Source organism: Gossypium hirsutum, chromosome D06 (genome assembly GCF_007990345.1).
Source record: "Gossypium hirsutum isolate 1008001.06 chromosome D06, Gossypium_hirsutum_v2.1, whole genome shotgun sequence".
Taxonomy (NCBI): domain Eukaryota; kingdom Viridiplantae; phylum Streptophyta; class Magnoliopsida; order Malvales; family Malvaceae; genus Gossypium; species Gossypium hirsutum.
The window spans coordinates 48,397,823-48,416,419 of NC_053442.1; the positions used below are offsets into that span (position 1 = coordinate 48,397,823).

The window sequence follows — 18,597 nt, forward strand, 5'->3', positions numbered from 1 at the left end:
AAAAAATATCTCTAATAAAATAGAGATTAGATCGAAAATGAATATTTTATAAAATCACTTAACTAATAATTTCTACAAAATAAAAGATTTTATAAATAAGAATAATAAATATTTTATAAAATCACTTAACTAATAATTTCTATAAAATAATTTCTAATAAAAATTTAATTTATAAAAAAATAATAAATATTTTATAAAATCACTTAACTAATAATTTCTACAAAATAAAAGATTTTTGTGACATTTTTTACAAAAACGCTGCAAAAAGTAAATCGCGCCATTTTATTTTTCCCCGTAAAATCCCTAATCTTCCCATGGTCGACAATGTTTTGAACTTTCTTTTGATACCCATTCCCTTTCTATTCACCAAGTCCTTTCTCCTATTACCCTTTCCCCTCTCCCTTTCTCTCTTTCCTCTTTACCTGACCCTATTAAAGGAACCCAGCTTTCCATCTCGCCACCAGACGACGATATTTTGAACTCCTTCTTCATCGTTTTATCTACTTCCCGTTCTTTTTCTGCTCTCCAATGGCTATCCCCGCCGCAAACGTTTAACAAAAAAAACACCCTTTTGTTTATACCAAATTTCGAGAGTGCCTCAACGAACCCTTTCCTGCGCTTTGCAGTTTGCTGTTACCGGCTCTTCAATTCATGTCTTTGGTTTGGCGACCTAACTAGGAGAGTGTGTTTGTCGCAGATCATCTCTGTAGCATTGGGATACAGTAGAGACCCTGAAAACCTTGCCCGGGTTTCTGTACACAAGTTACACAGTAATGTTTCGGAACAGCGATAATTTGCCTTCCAGTTAAATAAGTTTGTCGAGTTCCAAATATGGTGCAATTGACATGCTTTGAAGCGAAGCATGTAAGAAATCAAAGTAATGGAGTAACAAAGGCATGAAAAAGCATGCATGTGAAACATCCAAGTGCCACTCGGATAAAGTTGATTGGGCTCTTGGTCGGCACCAAATGGCTTGCTTGCATACTATTTTTATGTCATGGACCTCACTCTCTCTGATGCAGCCATTACAAACAATATAATGTCATTTTTGTTTCTGCATCCTTTTGTTCAATTGCATATTGGATTGTCATATATATGTGTATGTGTGTGTGTGTGTTGTCATATATTTTGTTTAATTGCATATTTGATTTTGAGGTTTTGCGTGGCTAATTGGTTAGGTTTTGTTTCATTTGGATTAGTAAATTGGGACTTTAATAGTATTCTAGTTCTAAAATTTCAGCTAGGTTTATCGGTGCACATTTGATGGATTTTTTCCTCAAATATTGTTGTTTTATTTGTTGTTGACATTTGCATTATTGCTTATTCGATTGTTCTAGCAATACCGACCTCCGGAAAGTTCTTGATGAGTTGATGACTAGTTCTTTTTTAAATAAAAACATTGAAAAAAAGATAATACAAGACATAAAAATATCTTTTCTTGCATATTTTTAATTTTTTATTACAATTTTATTTGAACTTTTAAGTAATTTAGTGTTACTTAGACTTTTAACACAAATTCAGTAAGTTCTAAGAATGGTATAGATATACAAACTTGTTTAGAAAGAGACAAGAGAAGCATACGGTGCAAAATGCAAACAAATTTTATTTTGGTTATAGATTATACACACTCTCCTATAGGCTCCAACTACTACCTAAAAGCCTGTACGAGAGTAGAAATGTCAAAAATGGTCTGTTGTTGGCCACTCAAGTAGTTACTGAGTGATTTTAGTGTTGGTCATAAAGGGTTTTAAGTTTGGCTGGCTAATGCTTAATGACTGACCTACTACATCAGCAATGCTAAACCTTTGCAATCATCGGTAGGATTGGAATCTGCAAAGATCAGAGAACCAGGTCTTTCTAGCAGGTAGTGATTATAGTCGACATTCTTAGGGGTTTTGCATGCGTGCCTTTATGAAACACTTTGAGCCTAGTTAATACTATTTATAGTAATAACATTCTATTAATTGGCTCGCTCTGACAATACACCTCTTGCAGTAACTACAGGTGCAGATGTTGTATTTTACATGGAACCGACTGATTTAGACACACATGATTTCAGTAATTACTACATGATCATAGTTCAAGGTAATGGGCCTTTCTTGTTTGCCTCTTTTGATGAGATTTATAACTATATACTATATTTTAAAATCATAACATTGCGTTAGCAATAATTTCATGTGTAAAAAATGTCATTAATGCATGCCAAGAAAGTAAAGTTAAGCCATTTCTTCAATACCATCTTCTATAAAAAGGTAGTTGCCTGCTTCTACCTTCAGTTTTCCCATACTTTACTTTGCTTGTTCATGTAAGTCTTTGTAATTATCATTTTCTAAACTACTTTTTCGTTTCTAAATTATGATGCTCAGTTAGTGAATCTGGAGAATGGCTATAATTATAGAGCTATCAAAAGATGGACTTCACAATGGAAGCTAGGTTACTGCCTATTAGACTGTGATAAAGTAAGTATTTATCTTAACACTTTGAATCAATCATTTGTTTTGCATGATATATTTATTCTTCCTTGTATCGATTATTCCATTTTGCTTAGATATTTGTCCCCATACACAAAGACATACATTGGTGTTTGGCAGTTATCAATAAGAAAGATCAGAAGTTCCAATATCTTGATTCACTAAAAGTAAGAGATCATAATGTGCTGAGAGCACTGGTATGATCTTTTTTTTCTCTTTAGATTTCATATTATTTCGATGCATTTAATTGATTGATCCAAAGGTCATTACGTAGTTTAAATGTTAGAAGATTTGGAATTTAAGATCCTGTAGACTCATTTTTCCACTACTTTATGCTGTAAATCATTCTTATCTTACTCACTTGAAGCCCACCGTTCCCACTCTTAACCTCTATAAGAAATATCATCCTAAACAAAGTTCATATGATATTTTTTTGGCACTTCTGCTGAACTTGTTTAATATTGGTTGCAATGTGCCAGGCAAAGTACTTTGCTAAAGAAGTGAAGGACAATAGTGGGAAGGACATTGATATAAGTTCTTGGGAACAAGAATTTATTGAAGATCTTCCTGCACAGGAGAATGGGTGCGTATTCTAGTAACTGTTGCAATACACTTTAGGGAGCAGTACTCAAAGTACTTGTTCTTCATAAGCTTATTTCTTAAACAAAATAACTTATATTGTGTAGTAATTGCTTGTGAGGTAGCTTTACAGGTATCTGAGTCTTTTTATATTAACTATTTATTGCAATTGGTTCCAAATATTTGGTGAATTCAATTATTAATTTGCACTGCTAGTTTCGTCGTGTCATATGCCTTTTGTGTTAGAATTTGAATTGTTCCCCTTAAACAATTTTCTCTATGTACGGGTTTGATTGTGGCATGTTTATGTTAAAATATATCGACTTCTATAGCAGAGGCTTAAGTATTTGTTTTGAGCAGGTATGTCCATGGAACAATTTTTTATCCTTGTAGTTCATGTTTTATTTTGATTTTTCTGTGATTAAACTCTAGTACACAGGGCTGTAGTTGTTGGGATGTAAAATCTGTTGTCCATCTGCCTAAATATGACAAAAGGCAGAAGTACATATTGGAGATACTCTCACATGCACATTCATTTGTTTGAGACCCGATATCTGGTTATTTGTCTTTGAACTGAGTTGGATTTTTCCATGCTTATGTAGGAACACATGCCCTATTTTCGTTTAAGGATCGCCAAGGAAATTCTAAAACTGAAAGCTGATTGATCGGATGTGTATGCCGGCTTTCTTCAACTACTTTCGAAGGCCTTACTAGGAATTGAAATGGTGTGCAAAGAGATTGCTTCTTCTGATCTGATTTTTCGATATAAATACTAGACAAAGTATGGATATTTCTTGTCATTTGCATTTACTACTGTTAGTAAAATAAGATTCTCTTATTAGGATCTTAGTTTCTTCACTTGTATTAGTCTTAACAATGGCTTGCATTGCATTGGTGTTGATTTTACCTAAATTTCGAGGTTTACAAATTTTAATTTTTATTAATTACTTACGTTTTCTCACTTTTATTAATTTTTATTATTATTTAAGCTTCCTTTATTTTCCTTCTTTTATCATTTTCATAGAAAATTTAATTTAAATAATATTTTTTTATTTATCCTTAAAAGTATATTTAAAGTTCAAATTTAAAAAATAAAAAATAATATAATATTTATCATAAAAATAAATATTATTTGATTAAAATAATTTTTTTAAATGTTATGTTTTTTGCGGCGTTTTTGTGAGAAGCGTCGCTAAAGGTTTGTTCTTTTGCGACGATTGAGATAAAAAGCGCCGCTAAAGGTCATGATATTTAGCGACGTTTGTGACAAAAGCGCCGTTAAAGGTCATGGTCTTTAGCGGCGTTTGTGATAAAAGCACCGCTAAAGGTCATGATCTTTAGTGGCGTTTTAGCGGCACTTTTTGTGGCGCTTTTAATACTTTTTGTGGCGCTTAAAAGCGCCACTAAAGGCCTAAAAAAACGCCGCTAAAAATCTATTTTATCTAAAGAAATAAAATAGTTTTTTTTAAAATTTATCATTTCCATTTAAATCTAACCACATCCTAAAATAAATCAAATTATATATATTTTTATTAATAATAGCCCCACATCTTACGAGTTTTTTACATGAATAATATGAAATAAATAAATATATACAAAAATAGGATAATAGGAATAATATTTATGGGAATAGGTAAATTAAACAGTGGAATACAGGTGACGCCTGACCAATCGGCGGTACCACTTTATTTTTAATAAAAAAATCATTTTTTTGGGTGCAGCTAGCTCAATCGGCGGCACTCGTATTTTATACCACAAATACGAGTTTTTGTTGGTATACAGGAAGTAAAATGTTTTTTTATCTGGTTCCACTAATGTGTTAGGCGACACCTAATTTTTTTTAAATTAGCTAAAAAAATTCATGTTTTAAAATTTTTTTCCAATATTAAAAAAATGAACTTGTAACCGTCGGGTCACTTCTGTGTCAATCGTCAGGCTAGTGCCGCCTGACAGCTTGACTGCACCAGCTTGACGGTTGACACGAAAATGACATGTCGGTCACAAGTTCGAGTTTTTAATATTGAAAAAAATTAAAATATAAAGTTTTTTACTTTTCAGCTAAAAAGAACTTAAAATAATATTTTTTTATTATAAAAGGGGCTAGTTTGGTCCTCAACCCCATACATTCATTTCAGACTGAAAGAGATTCACAGTCCCCTTTGTTATTTTTTTATTATAAATTATTATTGTTAATAGTAATTTAATTTGTTAAAGTATGTTATATTTTCTACTAAGAAATTTTTTATCCCCAAAAATTAAATAAAAGTATGGTTAGATTTTTTAGTATAATTAATTATATTTATAAGTTTTTGTACAAATTAACTTGTATATTTAATTTTTTTATTATATTACAAACATTTAGATTTGTGTTACAAATATTTAAAAAATGGTTGGTTTGGTCTCAACCCCCACACACAGAAAATTTAAGTTGAATGTTCCCTCACCTTCAACACAACCAAGGTATGTTTCCTTCATTCCCTTCCATTGTATTTTAAAAAAAAAATTAATATTGTTAATAATAGTTTAATATTGTTAAAGTATATTATATTTTTTATTAAGAAGTTACTATTTAATTTATTATCCCTGAAAATTAAATAACAATATGATCAAATTTTTTAGTATAATTAATTATATTAGTAGGTTTTTGTACTAATTAATTTGTATATTTAATTTTTTTATATTACAAACATTTAGAATTGTGTTAAGAGTTTAATTTTTATAGTACAAAGCGTTATTTTTATATTGTTATTTGTTAAGTCGAATAAGAAAAATTTTCACAGTTTTTTGCAGATATCGATATGAGTTCTCTAATTACTATAGAAGGTCACACAGTTAGGACGATCCATTTACCGGTAAAATAATGTTTTAATGTTGTACTTATTTTTTTAGCATAGTTGCATGTGATTTTTTTATTATTTAATAACATATTCTTAACCAATTTTATAATATGATTAGGGTCCGTACCGTGTGGCAATAGTCCCAACTACCGGCCGGACGCTCGGATTATGCCCTACTTAGATGCTGCAGGATTTGGATCAATGGCATTAATCTGTGTATGTGAGCTAACGGCCGACTTAATATCGACATTAGTTGAGCGGTGGCACCCAGAGACGCACACCTTTCATTTACCGTGTGGGGAATGTACCATCACATTGGAGGATGTGGCAATGTAGTCAGGGCTTCTCGTGGATGGTGATGTAGTAACCAATACAAGCGGTATAGAAGATCCTACGACTCTCTGCTATCATTTGCTTGGACGCTCTCCCTGTGATGGTATTGAAATATTTACGAGTTTAAAATTTTCGTGACTGAGGGCAAATTTTGAGACATTATTGGATTATACAATCGAGATGGAGATGATACAAGCTGCTCGGGCCTATATACTATAGCTTATAGAGGGTACTTATGCTGGATTCCAATAATAATAAAGTCCACTTGATGTACCTACATTTACTTAGTTCATTGCAAGGTGCTCGTTCATACAGTTGTGGTTCGACAGTACTAGCCATGCTATATCAGGAGCTTTGTTGGGTGAGAAAGCACAAAACTGTCGATATAGGTGGTTGCTTGATACTACTACAATCTTGGGTGCTATACATAATGTCATTTCTGGTATTAGTGGGTCACCAAATACATGTGTTCTCACTTGCGAATAGGTAAAAAAAATTTAAACTTGGGCTAAGATTTTTTCCATGAAATGATTTTCTAATGAGTTTGGTTTATATTTTTAGATGATATAGTTGTTCGAACATTGGAAAGTCGGAAACACTCATTATATACTGACAGAAGATCTAGGGATACGTCGGGGATGGGGTAATTTTCTCAAAATTTTAAATTATATTAATGTCATGTAATTAGTTTAATTATTAAATTACATTGTAGTTAGTATTATAATCATGTGTTTATTTGTGTAGTTTGTGTGGATGCCGTATATTGCGTCAGACGTTGCTTCCGTCATTCCTCCTTCGGCTAAAGCAGATGCAATCGTGTGGTGTGTTAATGCACCAATTATAAATTTTCAAACGGTGGAGTGGTATGCCAGGGATCGGGTGCTTCGTCAGTTCGGGTGTAGTCAACATATTCCGGACGTTCCTATAAAATTGGGAAAAGTGGTCCACGAAATTGACAAGAAGGGAAACCATGCAAAGAATTGGGCGTTAGAGCATCAACCATATATTGTGTTGTGGAACGCTCGGTTAGAGAGAATGCCTAATTTAGTCTCATGTTATCCTAATTTCACTCCCTCGAGGGACTACCAGGCGTGGTATGTAAATAATGGGTTTCCCTACTTATACGGTGGTCGATTGATGTTAGTCCCCCCTCATATGGAACGATGAGGATACCTGGTCGAAAACCAACGGTCTTTGTCACTCGAAACATTTCATAATGTCGAGAATAATTGAATATTCATGGTTCTTGGTTTTTGGCTATTGGTCGCCATTGTTTTCCTAACATGCTCGACGTACACGAACCTTGCAATAATTTAATTTACTTGTTTGAGCCCCATTCTCAGCATCAGTGTGGCTAACCGGTAGAAAGTAGCTGAGAATACAGATGTAATTGGGAGATGTCGTGTATGCTTAAATATCGCGTTAATGCCCTCCGCTAGATTGGTGGTCATATGACCATAGCTCGAATAGTTAGCTAAACTTTGAGCACATTGCCAGGGCTTCATACTCCCAAACCACTGCTATAATGTAATAGTAGTTTGACCATGCATATTAGCTTCGAGGTCAGCCTATCTTCGTCTGAATCGATGTGGCTCCACCTCATATCCTGAACCATTACAACATGTTACGTGCCGTTTGGCAATTTGCAAACATATGGGAAAAAAATGAGACAAATAATTACCCATCCTTACAACTTTTCTTTGCTAATCCGTATTTTTGAATTTCTTGTGGAAGTTCACCGCAAAGTGCCTGATGCAGTAGACAAATCTCCATGGAACACTCGATCACCTGATTCCAGCAACTAGCCCCTTTGATCTTTCTAAAATGATGCAAACGTTGTCTTGAGTGACAACATATCTCCGCAAGTTCTCCATGAAAAATTGCCATGACTCCGAGTTTTCTTCTTCAACAATGAGAAAGGCAATTGGTAGAATGTTCTTGTTATCATCTTGTGTAACCGCAATAAGGAGGATCTGCATATATTTCTCGTACAGTCATGTCTCATCTAGCTATACAAGCTGCTTACAGTGGGGAAATGCCTAAATGCAGGGACCGAATGTCCAAAACATTAGATGAAAAGTTTTTTCCCCGGATGTAGTTGGTTGCACCGGTCATGAAAAGGTAACGCCTGCAACTTAACGACAGTCCCTGGAACATACTCTCGCATTGCAGTAATCTACCCTTGGAGTTCATTGCACGAAGCATCCCAATTTTCGTACAACTGATCCATGGCCATCTATTTAGCCAACCATGCCTTCCAGTATGAAACTCGGTAGTGGAACTGTTCTTGCATTTCAGTAATCAGCACTGATACAACAATGGGGGGTCGTTTTTAACCATTGTCAATATGCAATTACAGATGGTTTTTGAGTCAAACTTTTAGTGGTCATGTGTCATACGAGCAGAAGTTTATGTATGAGGCCTAACAAATTTCCATACCTCTCATTGTTGTGACCTTTGGATAAATGCAACTTATACCCGCAACTGGCACACTTTTGTTAACTTCCAACACTCACCAACATAGATTATCGATTTATAGTTAGCCACCCTATAGTCGACAGAAACCTTCAAACTATATCACTTTATGGAATTGACACACTCGTCTTTACTCGTGATATTTGACCCACGAACAACTCTTCCAATTGAGAACCTTCTAACATGTCCAAGTACTTATTAGGGAACTTGGAAGAACGCATCGTATTGAGATCGACGATTGACATATGGGCCCGGGATCATTGCATATGACCATGCCACGACTTTAGTTTCCAACCGAAGGGCATGATCATTTTCACCATCCGGTCCTTCATCGTCGATATCCTCTAGGACATCATTTAAACTGAGATCATTAAAATCTTCACCTTCGTGATCAGAACAATCATTATTATCGGATTCATCTTCACCAGGCGCATCGATTTTAATAACGACTAGAGGTATATGTAATCTACCACCGTACTGATTTGAACATCCAACATTGAGATCGATGTCAAAACCGTGCACAGACGACCTGGGAACTTTTATATGCGGGTCTTCAACTTCATATTGTTGACTTAACTGTGTTACATTTTCAACGGGCTCCAAATTTTCTAACTTAGTAACTAATTGAATTGGTTCAGTGTTCAACCTCCCAGGCAATACAATGCGACCATTGTCTCAACGCTGTCATTGTCCAAAAGTTCTATCTTAGTAAATTTGATAGGATTTGATGAAACTGGAAATTTGTAGAACAGTTTCGTCATCCTCCTTCTACAACGCCAGAAATTTTTTTCACTAACCTTCTCTTTCATATCACCGATGGATACTTTCCTATCGAATCTCATCCTCATTTTTTGACAAGTTTCAAAAATACAATCAACAGTTGTTTCTAAAATAACACCATTAAAATAAATTGCTGCAAAAAATTAATTCTCCATTTTGTTTTTAAACTGCAAAAATATAACCAAAAACTTAATAAATTAACAATAAAAAAATAATTAAACCATAACTAACAAAATTAATTGTCATATAAAAAAAATAAAAATGCCAATTTTTTTTTGAAGAAACTATGTAACAGGGAGAGGAAGAGCTTCAAAACTTAACTGCAATTAAAGAGGAGGACGAGCTTCAAGAATTTTTTTTGAATCTAAAATTGATGTGTAGGGGTTAGGGGACCAAACCAACCCCCTTTTATAATAAAAAAAATTATCTTAAGTCTTTTTTTAGATGAAAAGTAAAAAAATCTCGTGTTTTAATTTTTTTTCGATATTAAAAACATGAACTTGTGACCAATGGGCCACTTCCGTGTCAGGATTCAAGTTGGTGCAGCTAAGCTATCAGGCGACACCAGCTTGACGGTTGGCACGGAAGTAACCCGACGGTCACGAGTTCGCGTTTTTAATACCAGAAAAAATTAAAACACAAGTTTTTTTCAGCTAAAATTTTTTTAATAAAACTTTTTGGGTGCCGCTTGACACATCGACGGCACCAAATAATTTTTTTTTTACTTTTTCGCCGTATATTGAAAAAAACTCGTATTTGTGGTATAAAATATAGGTGCCACCAATTGAGCTGGCTTACAAAAAAATGGGTTTTTTTTATTAAAATCACTCGTATTCCACTGTTTAATTTGCCTATTCCCGTAAATATTATTTCTGCTATCTTATTTTCATATTTATTTATTTATTTCATATTATTCATGTAAAAAACCCTACATCTTCCATTCATATGTTTGATAACATTTCGTATATAAATATATTTTTTCAAATTACCATTCTTAATTATTGTATAAAGATTTTTAGATATCTAAAAAAAATTGAAAGGCAAGAAGTCTCCACACAATTTTATTGACAATAGTTATTTCTCCACCATGTGTAGAACAATAAAAAATAAAATTCTCTTATACATCATGATTAAAAATTACCATTCCAATACATAATACAATGTTTTTTTTAACAAAGCAATTCTTCTTACAACTTTGAATGCATTAATTGCACATTTGAACTAAATAATACCATAAATTAAAAGTTTATAATGTATATTTTTGCACTCAGATTATGAATTAAATAATAGCAACTTTAAAATTAAATAATGTCGAAAATCACTCAAGAGAAGAAAAAAGAAGTTTGTATTGTATATTTTTGCACTCAAATCTGAGGCACATATAAACACCACAGAAAGGTGACTAAGCATCGTTTTAAAAAAGTCATGACTTCAAAAAAGTCTGTAACACTAATTGTTGTTTCAGAAAAGTCATAAGCTTTTGCAAGTTAAGTGTACTGTATTGGAATCATCATTCATTTACAAAATCTTAGTATTGTATTGGAATCACCCTAGTAACTGTACTGGAATTACCATTCATTTGCAAAATCTTAGTACTATATCTCCAAAATCTTTGTAATCTTAGTATTGTATTGGAATCGCCATTAAATTTAGTACTATATTTGCAAAATCTTTGTAATCCTAGTATTGTATTGGAATCACCATGGTAGTACTGTATTGGAATAACCATGGTAACTTCTTAGTAGTCTTAGTATTGTATTAAATCACCATGGTAATTGTATTGAAATTACATCTTGTTAATGTAACACCCCTCACCCGTCTCTGTCGTCGGAATCGGATTACAGGATGCTACAATAACAGAATAAGAACATGTGAATTTAATTAAAAAATCCAATAAATTATACATTATATCTTAAACATTTAAAACAACATGATTGTCATACAAATTCAAACTTAAATCGAGCTTACAGAAGCTCTTAAATTGAACCAGAATTAAATAGGATCTTAATTAAAAACTTAACAAAAAAATAGGGAAAACAATCATAAAATAGGGTCACACGTCCGTGTGCCTAGCCCGTGTTAAAAATAGAGATTGTGTAATATGGAGTCACACAGTCGGTTTATGACCTTTTGACACCCTATGGTAGGTTCTAGCTGATTTATCATCCTTATGGATTCCCATCATTCATTTCACAATTTGCCTTCTGTATTCTTTTTCCTCCCAATTCCTTCCATGCATATCCTTTCTGATTTCATCCTAGCTCGTGAACACGCCATAACTCCGATGCATACATTGATATTCTACTCCTAAGGCCTACTAGAGCATGGCCACGCCATTCTGGTGGATTTAACCTTGTTTCATCCTTTCCACTTATACTACACTTAGGTTGTAGAGTTGTTTGGATTACTTTCTTGTAATCCACGCTATTCATGATACCTTGCTCTCAAGGTGAAACATGTCTATCGGTAGAGGACCATTCAGGCCTACAACATCCAATAGAATGTTGTCTTAACACCACTTGAGTCTACAATTTCTCTTTTATGATGTTTCCCTTACAAGATCTAACTCTAGGGGTTAAACTCGCAATTGCCTTTCCTCAATACGAATAGTCTTGATACACATATTTGTCCCATAGATGCTGTATTCATGTATCTCTCTCTTTCCTTCTCATTCACTTTCATTGAGCATCCTCTGGTAGTCCTTACTCGAGAATCTTTAACTACGATCCTTGGACACATCCTTTCTCTCGTGTATGATTCTAGCTGGGTTATCACCTATTTGCCCTATGGCTTTTCTGATTATTGTTTTGGCGGACTAATTCCTTTACTACTTCATTTTCCATATTTGACGAATTCTTTAATAATTTGACGGCTCACTATCATTTTGCCAATACTTACATTTTTCTTCCAATTCTTTTCCATATACGTGTTTTCCCTCTATTTCCATTCTGATGGTCCACCCTGTGTTTGTTGTCCCGATGGACTACCTCATGTTTATTATTCCGGTGGACTACATATGCTGCGATAGCCGAGCTATGGTCTTACTCATTAGGTTTCATGATTAATGTCCTAGCAGACTTCCCATTTTTACTGTCCTGACGGGCTCTCTATGCTGTCATAGCCGAGTTATGGTCTTACACCATATACCACGTGTTTACTGTCCTAATGGACTCCATTGGTTGCCATAGTCGAGCTATGGTCTTACACATCATAATCCTCATGTTTATTGTCTTGGCAGAACATAGGTTCTTACACCTCGTAATCCCCGTGTTTACTATCCCGACGGACTCCACTTGTAACACTTCTAACTCGTCTTTGTTGCCAGTTAGGGTTACGAAGTATTACGACACATATAAAAAAATTAACATCATTAAACCATTCATTTATTAATTTAAAAAAAACATTTAAATCTAAATTTCATTCATAACATAATTACATTTACAAACCTTAAAATAAGCTTACGAGGCCATAAAAATAGTTTGGGAATAATTAGAGACTAATTTGAAACAAAACAGAAAAATATGGAAAAAAAACATGAAAATTTTGGAAACATGGGTCACACGGCCATATGATAAAGTTCAAACCATGTGGCTCAGAAACATGGTTGTGTGGCCAAACCGTGTACAATTCGAAATATAAGGTCACACCACCGTGTATCAGATTGTGTGAGTATTCGAAATAGGGTGACACGACTATGTCTCTAGGTCGTGTGGAAAAACCCTACACTTAAAATAAAAATAACACACATCTGTGTGGTGTGACCATGTGTGGTACATGGCCGTGTGGTAGCCTGTGTCCCAGGTCGTGTGCACTTAATGATACATGCACGGATGAGGTGAAATTTATTAAATTCCATTCACCAAAACTGCCAATTTTCAAGTTTGAGAAATCAGCAGACTTGTGACAAATTTTTGGATAGTATCTAGGCATTTCTAGGTTGAGATGTCTCATGGTACTTGAATATCTATCTCTTAGCTTTGAAACGTACTTTGAATCACTCAATTTGGAGTTCGGGAGCTCAAGTTATGACTGTTTTAATAAAGACTGCACAAGCAGAATTTTTGGACATGATTATGACGGGAATTGCGAGTTTTGGGCTTTTAATTCGAGTTTAAATCATACTGGGTTCGAGTTTTAGGCTTAATTTTTATTATATATGAGCCTAATATTGTATTTATTAGCTCTTATTATTTTATTATTTTTTATTACAAACATTTTTTATAATTATTAAGTATTTTAAGTTATTTAGGAGTTTTATGTTAACAAGAAAGTTTTGTTTACAACTATTTATTGTTTAGATTAATTAGAGTTTTAGTATACTTTAGAGTTTTATATGGATGTACTTAGCTAGCCTATATAAAGGCTTCTTTATTATTTATTAAGAAGACAATTGTTTTTATTAATAAAATTTTCAACTTTGGGAGTTTGTTTATTGTGCAAGATTGTTTTCTTGTGTTTTTTAGTAGTTTTCTTCTCAATTTTCTTTAAGGAGTCATGAGAATTCATTCTTTACCCTTCAATTTGCCAATGATTATTTCTTAAAGGGTTAATTAGAGCCATTAATTGAGTTTGTTGGGATTTATATCTCAATGAGTTCAATTGGACATTTATCCTTCTATCCATCATATCCATCGGCTTATTCAATCTATCTTCTACTTTTAAATTTCATCTATTTATTTATATATTTTTATTTTTATTTGTTCTTTATTCTCAAATTTCTTCTTTTACTGTTTTTTACTTCTTTATTACTAAATTTATTTATTTCTTCTTTTCAGATCAGATCTAAATCTTTCCTTTTCGAGTCGAACAACTTGAATTCGATCTTTCTTCTGCTTCCTCCACTTCAGTTTCGTATCACCTAAAATTGCTTCCAAAACAAGGCAAAACAACACCAAATCCTTAGGTGCCAAGCCAAAACCAAATCAGCCATAAACATGCTTTCAAAACACATGTAATCAAGCCTAAAACATACCAAAAATCCCAACCTAAATGCCTAACCAATATGCCCTCATTGTCACCACATATAAACAACATTTATCAACCAAATAAATTCAGCCATTCAAACCATCTAACTATCAATAAACATACCAAACTCTTTACCAAATAGTCATCCATAACTACCATTAAACATACCTTAAATACACGCTACCAAGATGCCAAACATGCCATATATATGTACTAACTTTGCACATAGTATATTTACAACCAAAGTAATAAAACATGCCCAAACATTAGCAAAATGTGCATCCTATATACATGCCACAATTAACCACATTTCAATACTTCAAAATCTACTGATGTTAGATGATGATGATAGGTGTGAGCTTCGCTGATTTGATCGACAAACTCAACGTATTCAAAATCTACAAAAAAAAAATAATCACAAAAGTAAGTATAAGAAATACTTTGTAGGTTCATACATTTCAATTCATTAAACTTACCATACACATTTAATAGCTAATTCCATAGAACCATTCAAGTAAAAACTTTATCACAACATGAATCAACAACTTCAAGTTAGTAACCTTTTATAAAACCATTTAACATTGTATATTCAATAGTTTTCCAATGGAACTTCATAAAAAAATCAATATATAAGTCCAGAAAATAAATAAAACTTGTATGTGCTAATTTGGTACAGAGATATATGTGTCAAATTACCCGTCCGGGTTAAACCAATGGCAACACAAAAGAAATATAGTTTGGCGAGTGCTATGTATACATGTAAGGTTACCAGTCCAAGCTAAACCTTTAAAATGACAACAGATTACCAATTCAGGCTAAATATGTGTCACATGTATATCTGAGCCCGTAACAAATGCTGGAGTTCGGTCCAGAACGAGAATAATTCAGAAACCTTGTAGATGATACTTTTACTCATTCCATTGGAAATATTTCAGAAATCCAATTTATTATTATAAAGTTTTATTTTCCATTTCAACAATTTATATATAAATAAAAATATTTAATAACAAATTATAACCTTAGAAGGTAGTATAAGCTTACTTGTCAAGTGATTCAACTATCAGGGACTAATCGACAATTCTCCTTTTTCCTCGTACGTCCTCCACTTGTTGTAGTTCTTGATCCTGCACCCAAAAATGAGCTTGGCTGAACCTAAAGGGTTTAACAATGGAGTTTCCTTCAATTTCGGTGATGATGAAGAGAAAATAAAGTTGATAACATTTTTGTTACGTTTTGTTTTTAGAGAATTTATTAAATTACCTTTTTGACCTTGGTTTTAAAATTAAATTTCACCCAAACCCATCACCTAACCGTCCATTACACTTCCAAGAGGGTTTATTTCCCCTTCAAAACCTTCATTTAATATTTTTATTACCATTAGACACAAATAAACTATTAGTGATTAACTTTTGTAGCTTTTACGATTTAGCCTATTTTACTTAATTAACTATCAAATCAATAAAATTTCTTAACCAAATTTTAATACGATCATGTAATAACCCTATAAATGATAAATAATTAATAAAACACTAACATACTAGTAGAAATTGTGGTCTTAAAACCACTATTTTTGACACCATTAAAAAACGAGATGTTACACCACTGGTTCCCATAGCCAAAATATGGTCTTACACCTCATAATCCCTGTGTTTATTGTCTCGATGGACTATACTGGATGTCATAGCCAAGATATAGTCTTACATGTTAGACCTCTTTAGAGGTGTCACCCCATAAAGCCTATTAACCACCGTGTCCCCCATAAAGTGTAACACCCCGAACCCGAGACCGACACCGGAGTCGGACACGAGATGTTAACAAACTCTGAAAAAAAATTTTCTTTTTTTTTTTCCAGACACTGCCCAGTCTGAGTACTAGTCGCTTCAAAAATCATATCTTGAGTTTCACAACTCAAAAATCAGTTTTGTGATTTTTCCCTGAAACTAGACTCATGTCCCCACCTATGGATTTTTTTCTAGAATTTTTGGTCAGGCCAATTAGTACAGTTTATTAGTCAAAGTCTCCCATGCTACAGGGGTCGACTACACTGACCTTTTCCCATTACGACTGGGATATCTCTCTGCAAAGAGCTTCAATACTGATGGCGTTTGTTTCTATGGAAACTAGACTCAGAGAGGAATCCATACATATATGGTATGACCCCTAATTATCTCTGGTCAATTTATAGTGAATTTCCAAAGGCGGAACAGTGAATCCAGAAACTGTTCTGGCCCTGTTCCACAAGAACCCGAATATCTCTTTCTGTACTGTTCATATGATTGTTTCGTTACTTCCATATGAAAGTAGGTTCGTCAAGGTTCGATTACATAATTTATTCACTATTTAATGCCACTCCTACGAATTTATGTGATTTTTCAATTCTACACCACTGTTGCTGTCAAAATCTGTTTTCAAGGTAAACTTTACCTATTTTGTGGTTACCATGGACCAACTAGGGTTTTGCCATACATAGGTCCACATGTGATCATATTTAGCCATTCCAATGGCTGATCATTAGCCCAACACTTCCATTTCAAACCATAGTCACATCGTGAAACCATATATATACATACATAAACACAAATGGTCTAATGCCATACTCCACTTCTACAAGCCATTTTCGCATGGCTTTACACACATACATCACAAAAGAACTTAAACAACAGGGGGTAGTCCTATACATGCCATATCCAGAGTTCAACTAAAAGAGTACCAAAAGAGCTTGATAGTGTAGATGACTTCGACTTCGCTGATCCCGAGTCCGATAGCTAACGAACAAAATCTATAAAACAGAGAGCCAAAGCAACCGGGTAAGCATTTTAAGCTTAGTAAGTCTCAAGTAATGAAATCGGCTTTGACTACAGTATTACATTCACATAGCTAACTAAGTCACTTTAATAACACACATTCTCATAATCATACTTCATCAACATATATACACAAGGTATCAACCTTTCTAAAAGTCGAAAATTCGTTAGCCGATCGCACGAATACTATTTAAAACGAATCGACTTTTCCAATGCACATGCAAACATACCTTATCGTTCGGGTTGGTTGAGCATATTTATTGAATTAGTTACAGCACAAAACGCTCACATTCAAACCCAAGTTTCTTCGGTATTTAACCGAATACAGCCGCAAACACAGTTGCCTTCGGGTCTTAACCCGGACATATCAACTTGCATAATTGCCTTCGGGTCTTAGCCCGGATATATCATCTCGCATAATTGCCTTCGGGTCTTAGCCCGGATATATCAACTCGCATAATTGCCTTCGGGTCTTAGCCCGGATATATCAACTCGCATAATTGCCTTCGGGTCTTAGCCCGGATATATCAACTCGCATAATTGCCTTCGGGTCTTAGCCCGGATATATCAACTCGCATAATTGCCTTCGGGTCTTAGCCCGGATATATCAACTCGCATAATTGCCTTCGGGTTTTAGCCCGGATATATTCCAATGCTCATGCACACAAATATCAATAATCATAACACATCCATATCATTTCTTCGTTACTAAGGCTCAAACACAAAACATTTATTAAACCTTTCAATTTCGGCTCGGTAGCCACACACAAAGAGCATAATTTCAATTGGCTTTATAACAAAGTCTCTAAGCACATTCGACTATCCGTCATAGTATGACTATTCATTTCAATATAATTCAAATAGGGTCATTACTCGAAGACTTACCTCAAATGTCGTCGAACAACTTCAACGGCTATTCAATTACTTTTTCCTTCCCTTTATCGGATCTAGTTCCCCTTTGCTCTTGAGCTTAAGTTCAACAAAATTTAAAATAGTCATTAATCGACTATTCAAGTATTACTTTCAGAATAATATATATATTGATCCGACTTTCACACACATAGATTATAGTAAGCTTTATATTAATCAATAAATAATTCATCGGCAAACTTTCATTAATGTTTACAACAAAATCACATATTCACTACGAGCTGTTTTCCTGAGCAGTAGTTACTAAATTACTTATAACTGGAGCTACTAAACTCCAAATCACTTGCCGTTAATTTTCCCTGAATATAGACTCGTATATCTTCCATCCATAAAATTTTCAGCATTTTAGGCTTGGCCAATCAATACCAGATTTTTCTTAAAGTTTCCCCTGTTCACTGTTTGACTATTCTGACCACTCTTCAC

At 33.8% G+C, this 18,597-nt stretch overlaps 1 long non-coding RNA gene across 3 annotated transcripts; it reads left to right on the plus strand.

Moving 5' to 3' along the window:
- The first annotated feature begins 257 nt into the window (after window positions 1–257).
- LOC107901730 (uncharacterized) lies at window positions 258–4,017 on the plus strand. Of its 3 annotated transcripts, none has more exons than XR_001685384.2 (6): window positions 280–1,864; window positions 1,996–2,085; window positions 2,367–2,459; window positions 2,549–2,668; window positions 2,951–3,054; window positions 3,653–4,017. It is a non-coding gene; the product is annotated as an uncharacterized lncRNA (long non-coding RNA). The 3 variants fall into 3 exon arrangements; XR_001685385.2 differs by having other exon boundaries at window positions 285–1,864; window positions 2,549–2,638; XR_001685386.2 differs by lacking the exon at window positions 2,549–2,668 and having other exon boundaries at window positions 258–1,864.
- Window positions 4,018–18,597: the final 14,580 nt, after the last annotated feature.